The 23,976-nt window shown below is 39.2% G+C and overlaps 1 protein-coding gene across 2 annotated transcripts in view; it reads right to left on the bottom strand.

Moving 5' to 3' along the window:
* LOC122805554 (inositol-trisphosphate 3-kinase B-like) overlaps positions 1 to 23,976 on the bottom strand; it is an 835,875-nt gene that overhangs the window by 722,967 nt on the left and 88,932 nt on the right. Inside the window, exon 3 of one of the 2 annotated variants that reach the window (XM_044075769.1) lies at positions 5,836 to 5,972. The exons of the other annotated variant lie outside the window; for it this stretch is intronic. The gene's annotated coding sequence lies outside the window, so the exon portion shown is untranslated. The remainder of the gene's footprint in view (positions 1 to 5,835; positions 5,973 to 23,976) is intronic. 2 annotated transcript variants of the gene reach the window in all.

Genomic DNA, 23,976 nt, shown 5'->3' with positions numbered 1-23,976 from the left:
AGTAGGACAAGGAACGCTAGCTGCTTTGTTTTACCATACTATTTAGCGCTTTCTCTCTGTATGTGCTGTTAAACTAACTACATTAAAGAAATTATTCTAGATTAGGCTAGAGAGCAAGGAAAAAGCTAATGGTATGTTTCCAAAACTGTTATTACTTAACTTTGCAATGTTTGCATGGAATGTTGTAATACTTCATAGCAAATTTTAGTAAAATAGTGTTATCAGATATCTTCATGATTTTAAACTGTTATTAGCTAAATGTAACAGTTCTGACACTCAGGCATAGGTTGATGAAACCTGAAATATAAAACATAATATGATCTGCTCTACAAAATAACAGATTCATTAAGACCGACATTAAGTGTACAGGATCTGTAGTCAAGAACATCCCTACCATATTTCTTGTGCTTTCTAGTCACTCCAAAACATTACACAAAGTATACATGTAGTCTTCACCTTGTAGTAACCTTTATGAATCCTCCTTGATATTCAAGGCTGCAAAGAAATCAGGGCAACTAAAATTAGGAAGAAGAAGGTATTAATTATCCTTGTGTTGTCTGTTCCCTCAAAAGAGTGTACATTTAGTTAATGCTTAGTGTAGGCATTAATGAAGCCCAGGGAAAGTCTTAGAATGATTACATTATAATCTACATTTAAACTAATATAGCTCCACAGGTATATCCAAAGGAAAGATGGGCTGTATGAAGAGTGCTCTGCATTTTACCATGTATAACTCACTTGTGCATTGTTGAACATAGCTGCAATAGAAAACATGTACTCCAAGCCTACAGCAGTACACCATCACTGGCCTACAGCACTGTGCCGGCTAGGGCACTGGGGGTGGAGTTCAGTCACAGCGTAGAGGAGATCAGATGGTAGAGTAGAGTATAGATTCTGGTACAGCTAGCAAATGCAGTTAAATTTATTTCAGAAACAGATAAATGGAAATTTACTCTACATATTGCATACACATATTTGTGAAGTGAACTAGACTTTAGCAATCCATTGCTATTTCATATGTCTGTACAAAGCAAGGACATTTTTGAAGCCAAAAAACATTTCAATTCAGAGTTGTGAAAAAGTGAATTCCCCTATATTTCATTAAGTCTCAGTTCAATGAAGCTTCAACCAGATGAAATAAACAAGATAAAATGTTAGTCTGAACAAACAAACATACAAACAAACATAAAAAAATTGACAAGGTGCAAGGTCCCCTGGACTACCACTCTGGCACCCCCCTACTAACTCAAGGGTCACACAGCTAGGGAGAAAAAACAGAAAAGCCCAAACACTTATAAACACTGCAAGAAGACAGAAACCACACCAGCGCACTAGTGGTGATTTCCTATAGAAACATCAGCTGGGCAGTACAAAATCTGGGAAAAGAAACAAATGAATTTAAAGTAAACTCATCCAAATTCCTCTAAACCAGTTGTGGAGAAACAGATAAACTTTGTGTTGCCATATACTGCACAGTTTCATGCTGCATATCTTGACAGTTTTCATTGAAATGCAATGTGTTTAATCAGCCATTGTCTACTTGAGAGCAAGAATGGCAAATCACTTTTGCAACATGAGGTGCTTTTTAGTTAATATCCAGTTGGTGCCTTTTAACAGTTAGGTGTATTGAGTACATGAAACAGGTGAATAGGGACAAACAGGTGAAAAGTGCATTTAATTACAGGTACACATAAGAGCATTACATGCTTATGTGATTCAGAATGCTTTCTTTTTTGGGCTGTTGTCTTAGTTTCTTTTTTTTTTCAACTTGTTAAGTTATCTGACTATCTTGTAAAACTGAACACACCAGATGCCTGCCAAGCATGCTTTGTGTTGCCAAGTCCATAGTAGAAGATTTACTAGAGCAAAGAAAAAAAGTTTACTTCATAGCAACACAGCTATGAAAATCTTACTTAGAAAAGAGTTAGGGAAGGAAAGGACAGCACTGCAAAGGTAGCCGTTGTACATTAGGTTAGCAATGCCCACACCAAGAATGCATTGTCAAGTGACCCTCAGATGGGTCAACACAAACTGCAGATTGTTTTGAATACATCAGGTAGCACAGTGGTACAGCAGTCAGTGTAACAGCCAAACAGAACTTGTTTTTCCTGTTCACTTCTCAAACTGCATGTTGTCTCTGCGTCTTTACTATGTGCATTTGTTCCTCCCACATCTCAAAGACGTGCTGTAGCTTAATTGGTATTCCTGCAAATTGTCTGCATGTGTGTGTGTGTGTGTGTGTGTGTGTGTGTGTGTGTGTGTGTGTGTGTGTGTGTGCACGCTGCATTTTACTGATTGTGTGTGTATGCAAGCATGTGTGTTTTGTGCCATGTTCAAATTTAAGGCATACCTGCTTCCACTCCTGCAACAATAACTTGCTGTCAGTGACACTTGTGTATCCCTCTACCTACAGAAGGTAAGTCAAAGTTCAGCCACTTACTACCTCCCCTTCCTGATGGTCACCCATTTGGGCCACTCATCGATCCTGGGTTGTGGTGACATTTGCAGATGCACTGTCTCATACTAGTGACCCATCCATAATCTACAGTCTTTAATGTACTTATGATTAAGGAAATGGAAGAGGTGCAGAACATATACCTTTAAAAGAATTTTGTTTTAATTGCCTGACTTTCTTTACCACAGCAAAGTAGTCTCAGAGTGAACCACCACAGACTGAAAATATCCTACTCCTGCTATGTGAGAATGATTTAATAAAGCACGTTGAGGATATAGTTAGAAAGGACATACTTAGAAATGAAAATCAGTGTCAAAAAGGAGCATAAATCAGACTGGACAGCACTGCCTTCCTAGCTTCTTTCTTGATTAAACTGCCAAAATAGTTACAAGGTGTCTATCCCAAGATAATTATAGATGTTTGCAGTATTAAACGCCAGTTATATTAAACAATTAACAATGACAATTAAACTTTGATGCATTAGATTAAAATAATGTAAATTTACGTTTTAATAACATAGTAATACCTGTTTACAGGCTTAAGAATTTCATCTTCTAAATTAAGATTATAGTCAATCACATGAAACACCACAGTGCATTACCAACCGCCACATCCTTTACCTGATTTTCCACTGACGCAAAACTTTATGCAGCAGTGTAATGAAAACAAAGCACACACTTACAGCAACCCAAGCAATGTGCAAACAGCGATATGGATACTACAGATGCACAGCTGCAAAGCAAAATGCATATGTTACTAGACAGGTAATACTGTGCTAGTGCAAAGATGCATATCTGTGCTGCTGATAACCAGGGCTTGGCAGCAAGTCTGGGGCAGTGGAAAGGACTGCTGGGATGAACAGCATGATGGGGCCACTTGCCAACCCTCCTATCTGTGGAGGAAGGAGTAAGGCTTTGTGCAGCTTGCAAGATCTCTGTTGGAAACTGGGGCCTCTGCAAGTAGAAGGGACAGACATGCACAATATGAGGTATGGGAGCATTTCCCATGTGTGCTGACATCACTATATCACATACATGCTGCTGTTACATCTCATGACACTGGCATCATTACATCTCATGCATGCTGTTGTCATATCTCATGCTGCTTCCATCATTACATCTCATGCATGCTGCCTTCATCATATCTCAAGCATGTTGGCATCATTACACCTCATGCATGCTGCCTACATCATATCTCAAGCATGTTGGCATCATTATACCTCCTGCATGCTGCCTTCATTATATCTCATAATGCTGATTATATCTCATGCATGCTGCCTTCATCATATCTCAAGCATGTTGGCATCATTACACCTCATGCATGCTGCCTTCATCATATCTCAAGCATGTTGGCATCATTACACCTCATGGGAGCATTTCCCATGTGTGCTGACATCACTATATCACATGCATGCTGCTGTTACATCTCATGACACTGGCATCATTACATCTCATGCATGCTGTTGTCATATCTCATGCTGCTTCCATCATTACATCTCATGCATGCTGCCTTCATCATATCTCAAGCATGTTGGCATCATTACACCTCATGCATGCTGCCTACATCATATCTCAAGCATGTTGGCATCATTACACCTCATGCATGCTGCCTTCATCATATCTCAAGCATGTTGGCATCATTACACCTCATGCATGCTGCCTTCATCATATCTCAAGCATGTTGGCATCATTACACCTCATGCATGCTGCCTTCATCATATCTCAAGCATGTTGGTATCATTACACCTCATGCATGCTGCCTTCATCATATCTCAAGCATGTTGGCATCATTACACCTCATGCATGCTGCCTTCATCATATCTCAAGCATGTTGGCATCATTACACCTCATGCATGCTGCCTTCATCATATCTCAAGCATGTTGGCATCATTACACCTCATGCATGCTGCCTTCATCATATCTCAAGCATGTTGATATCATTACACCTCATGCATGCTGCCTTCATCATATCTCAAGCATGTTGGCATCATTGCACCTCATGCATGCTGCCTTCATCATATCTCAAGCATGTTGGCATCATTACACCTCATGCATGCTGCCTTCATTATATCTCAAGCATGTTGGCATCATTACACCTCCTGCATGCTGCCTTCATTATATCTCATAATGCTGATTACATCTCATGCATGCTGCCTTCATTATGTCTCATGTATGCTGACATCATTATATCTCATGGTCCTGATAAAGAAGTTGAAAAGCTTGTAGAGAATGATGGTTTCTGGCCATGCTTGTCTCATCTCACAGCACAGCTTTCACTCCTTGATGTTACTTACAAGCAGACATGAGGTTCTGCCTTCTGAGGAGTCAACAAGCCCATCCAATGAAGGGCCATGTCCAGGAGCAAATGGAAGGAGCGACTAGGGTCTTAAAGGAGACAGGAAGGAATAATGGGATTGACCTGGATGGTGCTAACATTAGAAAGGAAATATGGATTAAAAAATAATAATTCTACTTACTCTTACTTTTGACCCCGTGCAGCCATTGTCCAGTACCAAGATTGCACTTCAAGGCAATAAATCAAATTCATTCAGACATTAGACTCTGTACTCTTACTTTACACTAAGCCTCACATTCTGGGAATGCTTCTGATCAGCAAGCTCAGATGCTCATAATCCTAGTACTTATACAGCAGTAACTTCTTATTTTAACATTTGTTAATGTCTGTTATGTACTTCACAGATAAAGATTCTAGTTGTCTACTGATGTACTATGTTCTTCATCTGTAAATATGTTGTAAGTAATTGCTATGTAAATTGTTAATCGCTATGTAATCCAATGTAACTACTATCTGTTTATTTTAACTGTGGAGCTTTTCTCCCCGGGCTTCCGCTGAAAATAGACCTACGTCCAGTCGGACACTCCCGATCAACAAATATAAATAAATAAATAAATTGCTTTGCATACTCTGGACCTTTTAAAAACACGTGCCATCTCCTTTCATTCTCAGTTAACAAGATTCCCAACTGTCAACCCCTGGACTTTAACTGTTTCACATTCAGAAACTCTGTAATTTAATGCACCTCATCATTTTTATCCTGGCAGCTCTTCCCTGAGATGTGGAATTAGTTGGTCTGTTAGGAATGGAGACTTTCTTATGATACTCTGAAAGCTGTACCTGTAGACAGACTAAGGATATTGAGCTGATTGTGAAGTAGGAAGAGCATTCTTTTTTTTAAGTCTGTATGACTATAATCTCACTTAAAGTCTCAGTTAATAAAGATTAAAACATTAGGTGAGTTGCACCATGAAACAGCAAAACCAAATTAACCTTGCTGTGCAGAGATACAGAATGTTATGACTTGTTAGCCTGGATTCACAGTTTTAAATATAGTCATGGCTGCAGCCGATACTAAACCTTACCTCTATAAATAGACCTTTCCACACGGCACGCTCTTTATTTCCATTTATGGGGTTTGATCTGTGCATACTATGCTTGCATTCTGCATCTCTTATTGATTGTCAGCAAAATGATTCTGCAAAACGTGCTAAAGTGGAATCTGCAACAAACCAGTTAAGAATTTAATCTAACAAGTTCCACTAAGTCATATTTCAGTTAGTGAGTCAATTCCTATAAAACTTGATAAACATCTCCTACATGTGTTTTATTAGTAGACAGTGAACAAAGATAAGTGAAATAACAAAATAACATAAAACTTATCCATGGCATAACAGTAATAATCATTTTACTGCTATATGATTTTGCCTCCATGCCTGCCAACCATCAAGACTCCTAACAATCCTTAGCCCATTTGTTTTCCTTTACTGGGTATTACCATCACAGGGGTGCAAACCAGTTGGAGGGCCCATATTCCAGGCAGCCATTGAGGTGGTCTGTGCCCTCAATGGCATTTAGCAATGGCAGAATTTCTTGTGAGGCCTTAATTCAGTCCTGGGTGGCAGACATGAGCACACAGTAGGGTGCCCTACACCATCCATGCGTATGTGTTCACTCATGAACTAATAAATATGGCTATCGTCACCAGCTTGGGATTGCCAAGACCACATCCTCATTTCATGCTATTTCAGTGCCTCTGCTAGTATTGTGGTAATTGACCAACCAAAAACCAACTTTACTTCTTCCAGGATGGACAAACCATCATCAGCTATTTATTGCCACCCTTCCCCACTGGCTTTTTCAGCACCCAAGCTGCAAATCAAATTCAGGTCATCTGGGTCATAGTCAGGGCTTTATCTCTTTGTGCCACAGAACTGGGCAATGATCAATATTCATCTATGGTCTCTACAGCATGTACTCAGTTGTATTTTAACAAGATCATGCAAGCTTCAGCACTGATGTCTAACTCAGGAACTTATAAGTAAATACTCTGCAAGCTATACCTGGGCATTAATTACTCCTTCAATAAATGTTGCTGATTGCATTTGCATAGGAAAATATATTTTGTAAAAAAGACCTGCAATTAAAAAATATATATTTCCACTCAAGCAACTTTGTTTTTGTGTGTGTGTGTGTGTGGGGGGGGTGATGTACTCCAGTTTAGAGAACACAGTTATCCTCATTTGCAGATATTCTGATCCAAAAGAAAGCATTCCCATAGAAAATGCTAGATTTTATAGTTAAATAAGTTTTGAAGATTCTTTTTTCCCTGACCTGTGGAGTTCTGCCATGTGATATGCTGAGGTCACTGGGCACCATACAGGTGCCTTTCACTCCACCTCAGAGCAGGTCCATTCTTGCAACATGCATGCTAAATAGGTCTCCAGTTGTCTGATGCTGCAACAGAACTACTGGTGCAGTCATATTGCTTCAGTATAAGGTTTTGATCACTGCTCTCCATTGTCAATCATCCCTTATGAGAATAGGTGTGCTGGTTTAAGCACCCATTATAGCCATGACCCGGCCGAAAAACCACAACAAACAAATGCAAACAGTTGTACATGTCTAGCAACATGTTAATTACATACAATAACATTATCATTATCAAATGTCACAAAATCTATCAATAGTTTGAAAAGAGACAAAGAACAGTATTTAACTCTGTCTAAAGAGAGGTAGCCAACAGTATTTACAGTAACAGAAGACCGCATGCATCATAGGTAGACAGCAGCATATGCTACAGCTTTAGTTATTTTTGTAAGAAATGCGGAGAATACAATTTAACACAAAGTCTTTTAGGCTGAGTCTGTTTATTTGCTTGTTTGCCCTGCATTGAAACCTACGTTGATTGGTTTTCTGGGTTTGTTTTTCTTGATTTCTGTATTTCTAGCTGTATTTTAATTAAACTTTGGTTTGGTTTAAAACTCAGCTATTTTCCTGTTTTAAAACTTGAAATCTCGTTTTTCAGCAAAAACTAGAAGGGACAAACTCCTGATCTTTTGTTCTTTTTCTGGTTTTATACCAATTTTTAATTGTTTTTATTACTTGTGAACTTTTTTTCTCTCTGTAAAAACAAAATGTATTAATAGCTGATTTTCCCCACTTTTCTGATTCCTAAGCTGTTCAGTTATTTTTGCTATTCTGTTAAACTGTTTGAACTGTCTGTGGCTATTTTCTTTGCTTGGGCTAGCACTCTCCTTCTCTGCTGAAGGTCTGCAGCTGTTTAGCTTGATAGCTTTCCTGCCCCTCTAGGGTGTGGGGACCGACTTCTCTGTCTAGTTTTAGCAATTTCCAGGGGTCCTTTCCTTCACTCCTTCATCTCTCCCTCCTTTAAACTGTTTGTTGCGCTTTGTGAGCCTCAGGAAAAAGGCTGTTGGTTCTCTTCCCTCTTCTGAAAAAAAAAGTAGTTTTTTGAGGAGCCAATTTGCCTTTTTGCTTTGTTTGTACTGTTGTGACCAGGTAGTTTTTCTGGGCTGAGAGGGCTTGATGCAACTCTGACTTGTTAATAACTTTTCTCTGTATTTTTAGCTGTATTGAGCAGTCCTTCTCCTTAACTTGAAATCTTTTGTTTTCTGCTAATTTTTATTTGCCTTCATTGAGAATGTAAACTCGGCTTTTTGTTTTTTACTGATTTTTTCTCCTTTTGTTCTTAATTACTGCACTGTTGAAATCCTATATTACTTGTGAACTGAGTGTCTCCTTAATTTTTCTGTATTAAAAAAAATCTTTAGTTGCACAGGCAAAACTTGCTGCCTTCGTTTTCCTGTTATCTTTCTTTTGCTGTTCCTGAACTGTTTCTGTGTTTGTGCCATTTTTCTTGGGCTTAAGGAGGGTCTCTAACCAGCTAAACCTTGAGATTGTAATTACTTTTCTGAACCCCCGGTGAGGTGTGGTTACTGACTTGAAAAATAACTTTTTATGTTCTGCTTTGGTCTATTCCTGCTTTTCTGACCTCTGGTATCGTTTTCGCTTCTGTTTGGCCATGTTTAAAAGTGAAGGCTGAGTTGCCACTTTCCTGAACAGTGGTTAAACATGGTTAAACGCTTAACCCCTCTAGAGGCTCTTACTGGGTCTGTTCTGTAATTTTTCCCTTAGAGCTTGTCTGTTAGGAGCTAAACTCTTCCCCTGCTTCAAAGCAAAGTGTTGCACTTGTTTATTATCCGTTTTTCTTGTTACACCAATCTCGAAGCAGCACTTGTCTTGTCAAAATAGCCCTTTGCTTTATAAAAGCAAGTCTTGCAGTTCAACAAATCTCTATATCCAGCGACTCTGTTGGGTATAACCCCCACTGTCAAGCACTTCTGCTAAGCCCACTCACTCAAATCTCATACCAACTCATTACCTTTCTATAATGTCAACAATTTTATCCCTGGCACCATCTCCTGATATACTTTGCTTTCTGGGAATGTTTCAACATGCATACACTCACTAGGATCCCCCCCACCCTCCCACGTAACACTAACACTTGTGAGTTACAATGCCATTTAGCCAGACATAAGGCTGAGTCTCCTCCTCTCAACACAGACTGCTAAGCCCTGGCAGATGTTGAACTACACTGGGAATACCAATTCAAATACTCAATAACACAACCACACCTGACAGCAGGAACACCAAACACCAAGACACACAATGTTTCGACAAGCTATCAATATAACCAACAGCAGAATCTCCCAAAGCAGAATAAGCAAACACTGCAAACATGTAGCACCACAAACAACACATAAACAACACAACAGAAACCCAAGCACACCACTGAACTGGAGGCACTGACACACACATACACCACAACAGGCAACTCACATATAGTCAGGACACACTGGACAAACACACTCCAGACACCCAAACATAAAGGAACTCCAAACTGCCTGTACACTACACACTTGGCGTCATCATCACCAAGCAAGTAAGGCCTCCAAACAGCACAACAAGCGTCAGAACTGCAGTCTGCGTCCATGCTGCTGGTGTCAACGAACTGGAGATGTACTCTTGGACTACTAATCATTACTTGAGGAATGTCATTGATTCTGTAGCCCAGGCAGGTATGCCCTGACCTTTGAGCAATAATGGCCCTTACGGGCGCTAGCTCCTCTCACAATACACAGATATCATGATCAGCTTTAATAATGCCAAATTTATTGTCATTCAAACATTGATCCATACAATGTCTAGATGAGATGATATGCCGGACAAGCCACGAAAGCTTCATCCAAGGGTCGGCTTTGTTATGTTGCCCCTAGGTTCGGATAAGATGAATGGCTCTAGCTCTTGCTTCCCATAGTGCACAATTTCTTAGCAAGATGTCTGTTCTAAACCTACCTACCACCCTAGAAAACACAAACAAAGGAGGATCTAAGGCTATGCCAAAAGTCTCAAGGCTTCGATCGTGGAAAAGTTCACACACTCAGCATCAAGACCATGTGACAAGGCTCTCATGCCAGAAACCTGCCCTTCTTATCTGAGAGCACATTCCCTTCTCTTCAGGTTTTGAATCATATCATGCATTCGCCCCAAAACTGATGCTGCCCAACAGAGCACCCCAGCACTATAGCAAGCGGGTGCCACACCTCACCTGTTGCAAGAAATGCGAGGGCACCCGGAGACCATCCAGTTGCAATTAACCATAGGCAGACTGCTCAAAACTTCATATCAACACACCAAAGAGACAATTAACTCCTCCTACACCTCACATGGCACACTCTGAGTTATTCAGGGGGCCTATGTCAAACCAAGGAAAATCATACAACCTTGACTCCCAGCAATGAAAGGTACGAGGGACACACATGTCACAGGTAAACACTCTAGCCCAGGAAACTCTGGAGTTCATAAACTCAAATGCCATGGCACAATCCAGTCAAACAAACTCCATCACCATCTTCCACAGGCTCATCATCATCATCAACACATGTGCACCAGTCACCATCCCCACACTGGGCTTAAACTCCCCATGTCCTCATCAAGATCAAAACCACACTCTGGCAAACACCCTCACATCCCTCACCAACAAGGAGAAGACCACAATCATACTTCTCATCTTTGTCACTCAACACTTCTCTAACATCATAAATGTCTCACTGTCATAAACTAGCCAGTGGTAAATCTACTCTGCAGGTCCTGAATCACCACAGTGATGCTTTAAACCAGCACCTACAGGCAAAACTAAAATCAGACAACACACTCTCAAACAAATGCCTTTACAAACCACCTTACTCAAACCACTGAATCACAAACAAATAATTTCTACCAGCACCTAAAAGGAAGCACAGAAAGGACTACAAGGACCAGAAAAACCCAACCCCAAAAACAAAGGCAAGCGTCCATAAGTAAAAGCAAAATCAGTCCTAGCTCTGGCAGGAAGGACAATTTTTGAGAGAAAATCGCCAAACACTCAAAAAAAAAAAATCAAATAAAAGGCAATCTTGAGCTATGTTAAAAAATTAGGGAGGAAATCCTAGATATCCAGGATAAATTACCTCAAATGATGTGAAGATTACTGAACCAACACACATTGCAGACAACCAAGGCCTTTGCTGACAGTGGAAGACTTCTCTTAGTTCCCAATGAGAGATTCTCTACTATCAGGATGAACTTATACTAAACATCTCCCCCCACCTGAGCCCTGCTCCCTTACAAGCAAAGAGATGCAAATATGGGACACAGCAGTCCCCCGATTGGTGTGCCTGTGGGCGGCCAATGAGGAACATCTAAAAACCACAGGACGGATGCTTAACATTAGCCTCACAACTCGGATACATACCCCTCAGGTGGCACACAGCCCACAGTTGAGACCATCTCTCACAAGGAACCCCTCTCCACCGACTGGCACCCTGAGGTGGAGAACACCCAATGACAGCCACAGATCCTGAGTGGAAGTGATGGACCCATAACGGAACCCATGCCATAAGACACAAGGAACTTCTGGACTTTGGATCCAACCCAGTTTCATTTTGTCAAAGTCAGCAGATGATGCCTGAACATAGTAAACTTTTGTCTTTGAGTCACCAGCCCTTTTGATATTGAGGCAGCTTTTTCAGCCTACCTCGACTGGGCAACTTTTGAGACCACAACCCCCTGGGAGGGTATCTCCAAAAACTCATCAGCTTGAATAAACACCCACCGTACAAGATGGGTTGCAAAAAGGCTAAGTGACAGAACCTACAGGGTCAGAAACCCTGACATCACCAAGACTCAAACAAGCCATGTCAGATGCGCCCCAGGGCTCGGCCATGTCTGGGTCCACTCAGTCTCCAAGCCTACTTTCTGAAGTGTTCGGCATCACAGTCCCTATGGCCTTCTTGTCCCGCAGGATGACTGCAAACTGGCAAGCTACTGTCGAAAAAACACTGAGCAGACATATGATATCCTTCTGAAGGGCCTCAGTCACAGACATCTGACTTCACAGAAAGAGAGATGGCTCAAAAGTTAAACGCCATAAACAGCATGAGCATAAAAATAAAGTTAAGCATGAAATGCATAGTCATACTGTTAGGGTGGCACAGAAGTGAGCACAAGGTTACACCGTCAATAGGTTGACAAGGACCCAGAGAGAGACTGTAGCATCCTGGGGACACATTTGTTGCTAAGCCTTTTAGGAAAAACTGAACATTTTATTAAAAACACCTCATGAAGGGATTCACATCTAGATCAAGGGAGGTCAAGGTCTCTGTATCAAGATTCATCATGCGTCCCCTATTGTCATCACATTATATTATACCTGTGTATCTCTGATGATGCCCCCTGCAGCACCCGAAGACTGCAAAAAAAAAGGCCAAAAAGGATAAAGGGTCTCACCAAAAAGTATAATGCTGCAAAACTGAAAGAACTCCAGCCCTGCTCCAGCTCTACTCCTGTTCAGAGGCTCAGAGTGCAGGACTGCCTGAGATGGTGACCTGTGCATGTACATGAATTGATGAATAATCAAAAAACCTCAAATCACTAGAACCAAAAAGATCCACAAGAAGATTTAACTTATTAATTGACTTAATAGAACGCATGGATAGCCAGTACTGGAGGGACAGATTCTCCCAGAGATCCCTACACTGTGGAACAACATGGCAGAATGAGAAGCACCTCGAGAGGCTGTCGCTGGGAATCCTTGAGGGAATGGATGGGAGATCGCAGATGAAGATTAGGGATTACTTCTTCACACTGGCTGACATGAGGCAGGCAAAATAAAAGGTATAGTTTTATTCAAACTAAAGGGGTGGTGAAAGCCACATAACTATGGGCTAGGCTTATAAATGCCCTTGGGCAGATAGCCTAGTATGAACTTATGAACCTATGAAGCAGCTGCAATTAGAAACGGAACAAAAAACATTACCACCCATTATCCCTATAGCATTGACATTTGCAGTAGGAAGCAAAATATTCTATCAGTTTAGTTTAAATTCTGCCAAGCTCTGTACATTTCTAATGTGTGCTGGAAGAAGATTCTAGCAATACTAATAAGCATCACTAATCATTTTTTTACCAAGCAGAAAAAAATATTCCAAATGCCACAGATAGGGTAACAACAAGGTGGATCTAGTAGTTACTGTTTACCCTCTGCATGGATAAATAATGGTGCTCTCCGGAACCAGGCAGCACAGTAAAGTGACAGATTTTGTCCAGAATGGACTTTGGCATGTTAGTGTTGGAGGGGAGTTAAGGGCCTGTATACGCAGCTTTCTGAGGAATTTCATAGGTGGTCTAATATTGACTAGACTATTACTCCATCAGAATCTTTATAAGCTTACCCATACATTCCCTTGATGTTTTTATCTCTTATATCATTTACATGTCGACCCCATCCATAAGGGACGAAGGTGCTAAACCAGGGATGATTTTTCAATTACCCATCCATTTGTTCAAATTACACTTAAATAGTGTAAGACTATACGGAAAAAGTGTAAGACTGTACTGTGCTTTATGTGGACAGGAAGACTGTTCCAAAGAAGTGGCATTCTCTGTGATACAAATCTATCCCTCTAATATGCTTCTTTTTTTTTTTTGTTACAGAAGAGATTTAGATCTTTTGAACAGGTGTTTATGTCCCCATTGGACTTGCAAATACGCAGTAGGTCTGACTGGATGGGTCTGCTAAGGCTCTGTACATTTGGCAGAGATTACCCCTCAGTAGCCTGTATGACAACAAGAAGAGAGACAAGTCCTTGAGACAGTCTGCATAGTGTTTATGACTTAAGTGCTTGATTTTCTTAATAAGCATTGGGGGAATTCAAGTTGTGTCAAATGCTTGAGCAGGTATATAAACTGAAGGAGGGATTATATTCAAGGATCAGCCTCTGGAGTGCAGAATACAGTAGAATGATCACATCCCTGGACCTCGACACCATACCCTTAGCAATAAGCTTTGCAATGAAAAAGCATTTTTTTACAATAGTGCATACATAATGATCAAAGGACAGGTCATTGTCTACATAGGTTCCCAGGTCCCTAACTATGGGATCAGTTTTCAGGGTGTGTTGTCAATCTGACAGTTACAAGGGACTACTTGATTGCCAAAGGAATCCTGCTAAACATTTCTTGGCATTCAGTTTCAGTCCATAGTTTTGACATCAGCTATTGTTTTAGGAAGAGCCCTCTTGGAGGATTTTGGTGTACTCTGAGAAGTTTATGATGAAATCAAGTTTACAGTCATCTGTAAACTGGCCAGTCATAAACCATTAACAGTAGTTTTGACCGCTAAGAAGTAAATGCCAAAGAAAACTGGCCCAAGAACTGAATCCTGGGGTACACCACTAGTGACCTCTTTTGTAGGAGATAAAGCAGACCACCTTAAATTCATGGGTTCTATTTGGGAGCCAGTTTGCCATCCAGTGAGTTACACAGGGATTAGTATTTAGTTAGCATAGTTTATTAACAACACCTTAGTGTGGAATGGTGTCAAACAACTTTGTAAGATCTTGACATGCAATATGTACTGATTTGGCTTCATCCATTGCTTCAGTAACCTTCTCAAAGAAGTCAGGCAGGTTACGTGGGCAGGATCTGCCCTTGACAAATCTGAACTGGCTTGGTTCAAGAATCTGTAGTTTAACTATGTCCTTATTTATTAATTCCATAATGATCCTTTTCATAGCCTTACAACTGAGGCAGAATCAGAGGCTTAACAGGTAGCATACTTGCATTTGGACCAGGAAGATCAGAAGGCTGTGGGTTCTATTCTAACAACAGGTAGTTGGATTAATTATTCTAGCAGTTGATGCAGTGGGTTAAGGCTGTGAGCTGTAGTTCCTATGGTACATGGTTTGATTCCCTCAGCCTTCATCTGTCTACAGTATGACCTTGAGCAAGTCATTTAAGTAGGCAGTGCTTGGGAGAAACTGGGAATTTGAGCTAGGCTCCTCGGCGGTTCCCTGGACTGCAAGCCCTCTAATGGCCTATGAACCTAGACACCTATAAGAATTGACAAGTCAGACATATGAGTCTATAATTTCTTGGGTCTATTGGCACCCCACCTTCTGCAAAGAGATGATAGCTACTGTCCTCCATTCATCTGGCACAAAGTCTGTTTGGGGGTTGATACTGAATACCCTCTGCAGGGGGTCTAACAAGTCTTTCTTCAAGCTGGCCAGTAATCTGCTCAGTATGTTAACCAGGCCCATAGATGGAAGCAATGTTATTGACCCTGGATAGTTCATTGTGGATTTGTTTGTGGGAGATTTTTTTTTTGGGGGGGTATATATTTTGGTATGATATTTTAGAATTTGGAAGGAAGTGGGGGTGAAGTTAGTACTTAATTTATCTGCTAGTAGACTGGCTATGCCCTCCAGGTCGGAGTATTTGATAACATTTACTATTAGCTCTGCTCAGTGATGGACATTGTTTCTAAGGTTTCTAACATAGTTAAAGAATGCTTTATGGATGCCCTTTGCCTGGGTGGCACAATTTACTTCCTATCTAACTTTGGTTGACTTGATCAGAGTATGGAGTTCCCTTTTAAGTTTAGCAAGAGCTTTTTTGCATTGAGAGTTACAATTATTTTTATGTCCAATTAGTTTTTTTTTTCTTTTATCCTAAAGCCTGTTAATATTTGAGCTACACCAAAGGGGTTACTTTTTAACTTGGCATTGTATTTCCTTCAGAGGGGTGACCTGTCAGGAGTAGATAAGGCCAGTGATTCTAGTTTCAGGGATGTAGCAAGCAGCAGACTGTATTATTTTTTCTGAGCTTTAGAACAAATCTCTCTGATTACTGTCTGTCAGCAGATTCCATACCTGACATTCACAGTTACTGCCAGAGATCTCTAGAAGCTGCAGTGGAAGAAAGTAAAGGTTACAGTAGTGCTAGTGTGACACCTTCAAGCAACCCAGGTTCTCAACAAGTGGGTTTGGCTTGCCTGAAATTCTTTTGCCCCCAAACACTCTTTTCTTAATTTAGCTAAAGAAGGTCTTCTATAAATTCTAATGGTCTAGGTCAAGGCAGCTGGTGGCCAACCTTTCCAACAGCTTTACTATTTTCCCAACAATCCAAGTAGACCATCTAAGTCTTCAAACATGATCAGTAAATGTGATCAGCCTTGAAACTATTTTAAGTGGCATTATAAAATGGTTATCTTTAATAAAAAAAAAATCCTTGCACATTTAACTTCCTCAGCTTAGTGAGTTTCGAGTACTTTATGGACCACTGATAAATATGTACATCCTTCATTTACCACTGCTTGACATGGTACCTTCTTAAGTAACACTGAATTGATGTTTTGTGTTTCTTCACAGCCTGTTATATTTTCTAAAACTATGTTACAGATGATTATTTCTAATTCTTGTTTTAGTATGATTTTCCTTTTAAATCTGTAGATCCATTTGTCCTTATACTGTTTTAACAAAAGTCATTAATTTAGTAATTTCTTTCATTCATTCTCTGATTACACATTTAATCAAAAGCAAGGTCAAAGGGAGCCTTAACCAGTATTTGAAGGTAGAAGACAAAGAGAAAGTTAATAAGAATAGGGTGCCAGCTCAACAAACAACACACACACACACACACACACACACACACACACACACACACACACACACACACACACACACACACACACACACACACACACACACACACACACACACACACACACACACACACACACACACACACACACACACACACACACACACACACACACACACACACACACACACACCATGGTACACATGCCTGATGGCAATTTAGAGGATCTCTGTGAAGGAATATTGGAAGAAATCAGAGCTCCCAGCAAATCCCTCATGAACAGAAGGTGAATGACCACATGTCATACAGTAGGACCCCCTTGGAGCACCAAACACTATGAGGCAGCAAGATTAACTACTGTGTCATCCTGACATGATGTCATCTCCCTTGCATTTCAGGTATATTACTCACCCTGAATTGCTTCTACAGTTTTGTTAGATTTACAGAGTGTTTTGTCTTGCTTTACCTTGCTTGTGTACATTTGCACATTATGTTTTACCATATTTCCAGAGCCTTGTTGAAAAGGGTCCGTTAGACCATTAGGCCAGTCAAATTTCCTGGTTAACAAACAATTAAGTGTTGCACAAAAACATATCTTACACAGTATTAAATGCAGCCATCAGAGTTAAGTTAATAAGTTTGCAGCAATAAGCATGATGTGATCTAGCTTACTGAAAAGCCTCTTCAACACAAAGTTAAGCCAGCTCATCTGAGCATTGAGCTGTATAATCAATAATGGTCAGGTGACCAAGTTCCTCCAAAAAGTGCAGAATTTACACCATTACATTTTTAAAACTGTATTGCTTTCATTACATGTTCATAGCCCATTGTACATGTAATTTCTTCTCAGTATAAGGGGTGGTCTTGTCTTCAAGATATATCTCCTGTCTCTCTTTTTTCTACTTATTTCTACAGAAAACTGTGGCATAAATAACACCCGAAACACCAAATTTTTTTTTCAATTATACCAATCAAGGTGTACTTTCAATTGTGATTTTTTTAGCTAGGAGTATGATCTATATGTATAAAATGCTTAGTTACATAGCTAATAATATAGCCAAGAAAGGTTAGTGAATAGAATGTTAGTGTGGCTTCACCTTTATTTGAAGAAGTGATAAGCTTCCACAGCCCATAAGCTCAACAAGATTAGAATCTTAGGTACACTTAGGTACAGGTAATGCAATCAATAGACTTTCTACTGCCTGCAGTACCACAGCAGCTGGGACAGTCCATAATGACAAAATACCTGGGGTTAAAACAGAAGCAAACCAGAAAATACCCTAGAGTTACAACTGAACCGAACCAGGTGTGAAAATCCTATGGTAGATATTGCATCCCAGAAGTCAAAACATCCTAGAAATATGTGAGTCCAGTCTGCATTTAATAGACACTTCAATACACTTAATCTTAGCCAAACATAGCTGAACAAAGTTTATACGGAGTTTGTGACAGTGCCATGCCTGCCTGCGGACAAAATAAGGGACTCCTAAACTGAGTTAAAAGGATTAAGAGACAGTATGATATGGTTACTGTTCATGTTGGAGCAAACAGTCTATGAAATATCATATTTCATGGATATATATAGCAAAATACAATGGGCATTGTGAACGTATAGAGCATCCTAATATGAATGGGAATAACACATCTGATCAGTGAAATTCTCCCATCATCTCAAACTGCACCAAACTATTAAGGCTAAATTTTGTTTTTTTAACCAGTGGCTAAAAACTTGATGTCAAATACAGGGGATTCAGTGTCTGCCAACCTGGATTGTGCAGTCAGTAAAGTGTTTCACACTCAATGGGCTTCACTTCTCTCCCCGAGCAGTACAAGTACTGAACAGAACCTTTCCATTCATATAGTTTCTTGTTAGACCTCTTCAAATTTCAAGAAGAAGAAAAAAATAAAAAATACACAAGATAACAGCAAGGTAAAGGTGCCAGAAGTCTTGACAATTTAATTATTTAGAAACCTTCCTCTGCTTGCTAAGGGCTGTTCTGTGTATCATTACTGAAACCTTCCTTAAAGAACGGAAATAAAAAAATACAAATTTCACAGTACATCTCCTTCCATTATTATACATTTGATGGAATGGGTAGCAGCGTGCTGATACTTTTAAAAGTTCACCTAAAATTTAGAAGCCAAGAAAATAAATCAGGACCATAAATTGCTTGTGCACTAAATATCAGTGGTACTGAATATAATATTACAGGAATCTAGTGTAAAGCACCCAGTTCCCACACAGAGCATGATAATACATTGACTAAACTCCCATATATAAACAACAATGAAAATACAATCAATGTGGGGATTTTAACTACCCAAATGCTAACTGGGCAAGCTTCTTAATACTTTATAAATATCCTCAAATATTTATTGACTGTGTTTATCTAAACAATTTGGAACAAACAGTACAAAATTCACCTAGGTGAACTATATTAGACATCATAATGATAATTCTAGGATCATGTTGTTTCTCACACACAGTTATATCCTTTGAATTAAACCATCATGTTAAACCTAACAGTAAACACAGACTCAGAAATAAATAATCCTTTCTAGATTTTGCCAGTAGAAACTATGATGCAATAAATGAAAAGCTTATTAAAATGGACAATTATAATATCCTCAAATAAATCTGCTTGGGATGCTATCAATGAATTCCATGGAATAAATTAGGACCTTATGAACACGTAGGCAAGACATAAGTATATGGTTAACTTCAACAAAAAAATGAACGGAATTGAAAATTGAATTAAATTAATTTATGAAAAAAGTCTCTTTTTTTCATACTGCTGTACTCATAAAAGCAAGCGAAGATGAACAAACTACTGAAACTACTACTTTTCTAATCATACTTGTCAGATCTAACTATAAACTCAGCTTGAGGTTAATGGCTGAAACCAATAATAATATCTTTTTAATTATATTAGAAAACTGAAAAGGACAATTGTGAGCATAACCTATTTTCAACAAACAATGATATAATCATGCAACCACTACTCATAAACCTGCAGAAAAATTGTTTGTAAAGTCTACACCAAACAAATATGTTTCAAAGTGAATATAATGAGTCCAGCCTCATCAATAAACCATTTCATCAAAATTCCAAGATATAAAAGTAAACAACCAAGATTTTATGTAAAGAGGGAGGAATATCAGACAACTCTCAAAAGGGACTTACAATCTTTAAGCAAGAACTGAAACTTTGATAAGACAGTCCATCAATGGCATTAAATTCAACACACCATATGTATACTATAACACTGCTACAGACACAATGAGAGTTAGCTCTCTCTTTTTTAATATCTCCAAATCTTTTGGGTTTATAATACCGTGATGGGAATGGACCCCATTCCTAAGTCAAAGTATGATTAAAGTTTATGAAATTAGTATTGTTTCAATCTTTGATGTCAGCCAAAAATGCTCTTTGCAGCACCCACAATGTGCCCAGTAATGACTCCTTCTGCAATTCGTATGGATTTACATGTATTGGTAACATATTTAAATACGATTTTAGATTCTTTTTTATGACATATTGCTCTTACTACTGTTGGAATTGTCTGGGTATCTTTCTTCCACATTGCTCTCATTTCTGCCTGCAAATCTTGATATTTTATGACTTTGTGTCTCTCTCTGTACGCAAGACACTGTAGTCACTGGGTATAGTAATTTCAATGATCAATGCTACTTTTGTCTTCTTTTCATAGCCCACTATATCTGTTTTTCTCACATCTATCTTTTGAAATGCAACAAACAAAATTAAAAAATACAAGACTGATACAGCCAGGCAACAGGACAGGTGCTTTCCTATATAGAATCAAGGAAAACAGTGACAAATCTCTGACATTTATTTTAAACAAAATGTTAGCATGTGGACCCATTCCTGACCTATGATGACAGGCTAAAGTGGCATCCTTTCATACTGGAATGACAGAAGGATCACTACAAGCCCATTCAATTTTAGGCCCAGCAGCCCGATCAGTATTTTATGTAAAATCATACAGACACTCATAATGGAGCTTATCCAAATGACACAAGGGACATAATTCTGTTAGATGTTGAGCAACACAGACTTTTTTTTAAGTGGAGAAATTGCTTTTGAATTTTGTGGCATTATTTGTAGAGGCTGTGATGATATAGGCTAGTGCCAGCATAGCTAGATGGAGTTTTGTAAAGAAAGATATCCTTTGAATATCAAAATGATATGAACGAGATGCTTGTGTTACAAATGTATTGGAACTGTATGGCATTTGAATATCAAAAACTGAATTGCACAGATGCTTATGTTACAAATGTATTAGAAATGTATGGCATTTGAATATCAAAATGTATTTGTAACATGCTAATGTTGAAAAATATATCAACAGTGGGGCCTGCTGGACAGAGAAGAAGTACACTTGTGGCACTGTATGAATATGTCTTAGCAAAAGACACTAAAAGAGAAGCAGTTAACCTTGGTCTAGTAAGTTCCTTGAAATTAAATTAGCTAATTAGCTGTTAAACCATAAACATGGCACCCCACTGTGCTGAATAGGACTGGAGATAGTAGGTCTGAAAGAAGCCTTTGTTCATTAGCTCAGTAAGATGAGGGGAAGTATTGTAACTGTTTCATGGCTACAGGGCACTGCCATAAACATTTAGATGTGTATTGTAGCTATCTATGCTAAATTCCTGCCTCACCTTCAAAGGAGGATACTGTAAGAACCTAGAGTCAAGTGACCAGATTGAGGTCATTCTGCCAGCCATCTTGGAAATTATGTTTTAGATATTACAGTGAGAAATCTCTCAGTATTGAGTATTCTGTCTTGGGCCTGACAACAAGAAGGACCATTCACCACATCATCTGCCTTGATCTATTAAGTAAGTAGGGAATAGTAATGATACTAGATTCAGTCAGAAAATATAGCGAAGCTTAGTTTAGATATTGCTTTTCTTTATTTGTCTGAGGTTGCTCATCAATGTTATTTTTAATATTTCCTGTGATTTGAACTCTGTGGTTTACTGTAAATATATATTCAGTATTTTCATGTTCTTTTATTATTTAGTATTAAATATATTTAAAACTTTTACTGTGGCTGGTCCTTTTAGAAAGTATTTAACCTTTGAAACTGCTTATATTTATTTGGTGACACTGTGTGGGCCCCTCCTACTTTGGTCAACTACTACGATTTGTATTAGTATTAATATTACACAGTATAATTGGGCATCCTTTGTTAACAGCCTTAGAGTAGATTATTGTGGAGTGTCTGGTGGCAGTGATAACTACCTTATACTCTGGGCAGAAGGGAGCACAGCAGGTAAAACTGTGCTAGCCTTTCCCAGGTGTGTGTGTGTGTGTGTGTGTGTGTGTGTGTGTGTGTGTGTGTGTGTGTGTGTGTGTGTGTGTGTGCACACGCATGTGTGTGTGTGTGTGTGTGTGTGTGTGTGTGTGTGTGTGTGTGTGTGTGTGTGTGTGTGTGTGTGTGTGTGTGTGTGTGTGTGTGTGTGTGTGTGTGTGTGTGTGTGTGTGTGTGTGTGTGCGTGTGTAAAATCAAATCTGTGTGTGTGTGTGTGTGTGTGTGTGTGTGTGTGTGTGTGTGTGTGTGTGTGTGTGTGTGTGTGTGTGTGTGTGTGTGTGTGTCAGCTACTTGGAGCAGGGACACGAAGCACTGGGTTCACGGAGAGGGTGCTAGAGGACTTGGCTTGGACACTCCAGCTGAGGACCTAACCTTACAGCTGTAAAAGTGGGGAGTTTTATTAGGGACCTGGAGGGAGACAGATAAAGAGATCCAGACCCCGGACTGAGTGTGTTCCCTGTGTGCTCTTAAGGAAAATTGTACTCAATGCAGAGAGGTCTGCATCTGGAAATACTGAGTGTATCCATTTGTATTCCAAGTGCACGTCTCTCACCAGCGTCAGTGGTTAGGATTCAGGCTCCTTGATTACTGGCCCCAGAGAGGGGTCATCACAGGGGCAATAGCAGCACTTGATGAAAAAATAATAGCATATCTTGACCTTTTTAAGACAAACAACATATTAAAAAGTAAAAGCATTAAATGACATAATCCTATGGGGGAAAAACTAGTTAAGAAACAGGATAGTCAGAGTGCTGAAAGCAGTTAACTGTTAGTCCCAACAGATGTTGCCACTAGTGTCCCAGAGGGTTTTATACTGGGACCATTGCTTTTAAACTGTTTTTCTCAAGTACCAATGTAAGAAACAAGCTCAGAATAATAAAAGACAATGATGATTACAAACTCGCCGACATAATTAATTCAATAAAAGATGTTGAAGTTCTCCAAGATGGGCTGCAGAAATACATTCCTGGTACAGTACCATTGATCTCACTTTTAATGTCAGTAATTGCAACATTAACATAAAGTAGAATAGTAGATTAAATGTCCAAATCATAAAAATATGACATCTTCAATAAAGATCTAGGAATAGTAGTTGACAATGACTAAAGTTTGACCGGTGTGGCTATACCAAAGCCAGAAAAAAACATATTCTGTAGCTCATCTACTTCTGGACAGCATATTTAGTCTCTCAAAGGATATCATTGTATTGCTTTATAGCTCACTTATCCTAACCATCATTGAATACAATGCTGTAGTCTATAGCCTTTGAAGAAGTAACCTGAAACAACTTAAGATGGTTCTAAGATTGCCTATTAAAAATAATTGTACAGTTGGATAGAGTTAGAAAACTTGGATTACTCATAAAAGCTTCAGGATCTGTCACTTATTTGACTTCTTATAGGCTTTAGGGGTGATCTTTGCCTGTTCTAAATGGCTGCACTGAATCCCGTCCTATTTGAAAGTCTATGTCTGGAATGCACAACTTACGGAACTAACACCAGATTGGTAAATCTTAAAATTAAAAATAACTATCAACAAAGAAAAAATATGACAGATACATTACACAACACATTCCAACATAACAGAATAAGTTTCTCCATATAATCACAAAAAAATAATTAACTTCCTTCATCAATAATCTTGATCTATAAAAGGGAAGTGGAGAATATTAGCATGAGGATATGGCATTTGAGCTTGTTGAAGTCGTCTATGTCACAAGCTAGACAATCAAACAATGAACCTATGAGTAAAAATCAGCTGTAAATACCAATGCCTATTGTACCATTTTAAATGCATTTATTGTAATCAGTAGCAGATTATAACTATTTTGAAAGTAGGCTAATATCAAATAGCCAAGCATTTACTTAGAATGACATTTTCTAT

Source organism: Protopterus annectens, chromosome 6.part1 (assembly GCF_019279795.1).
Source record: "Protopterus annectens isolate FY-2018-M chromosome 6.part1, PAN1.0, whole genome shotgun sequence".
NCBI classification, from domain to species: domain Eukaryota; kingdom Metazoa; phylum Chordata; order Ceratodontiformes; family Protopteridae; genus Protopterus; species Protopterus annectens.
Note: the sequence above shows the minus strand (reverse complement) of the source record. Positions and strands in the feature narration are given on the sequence as shown.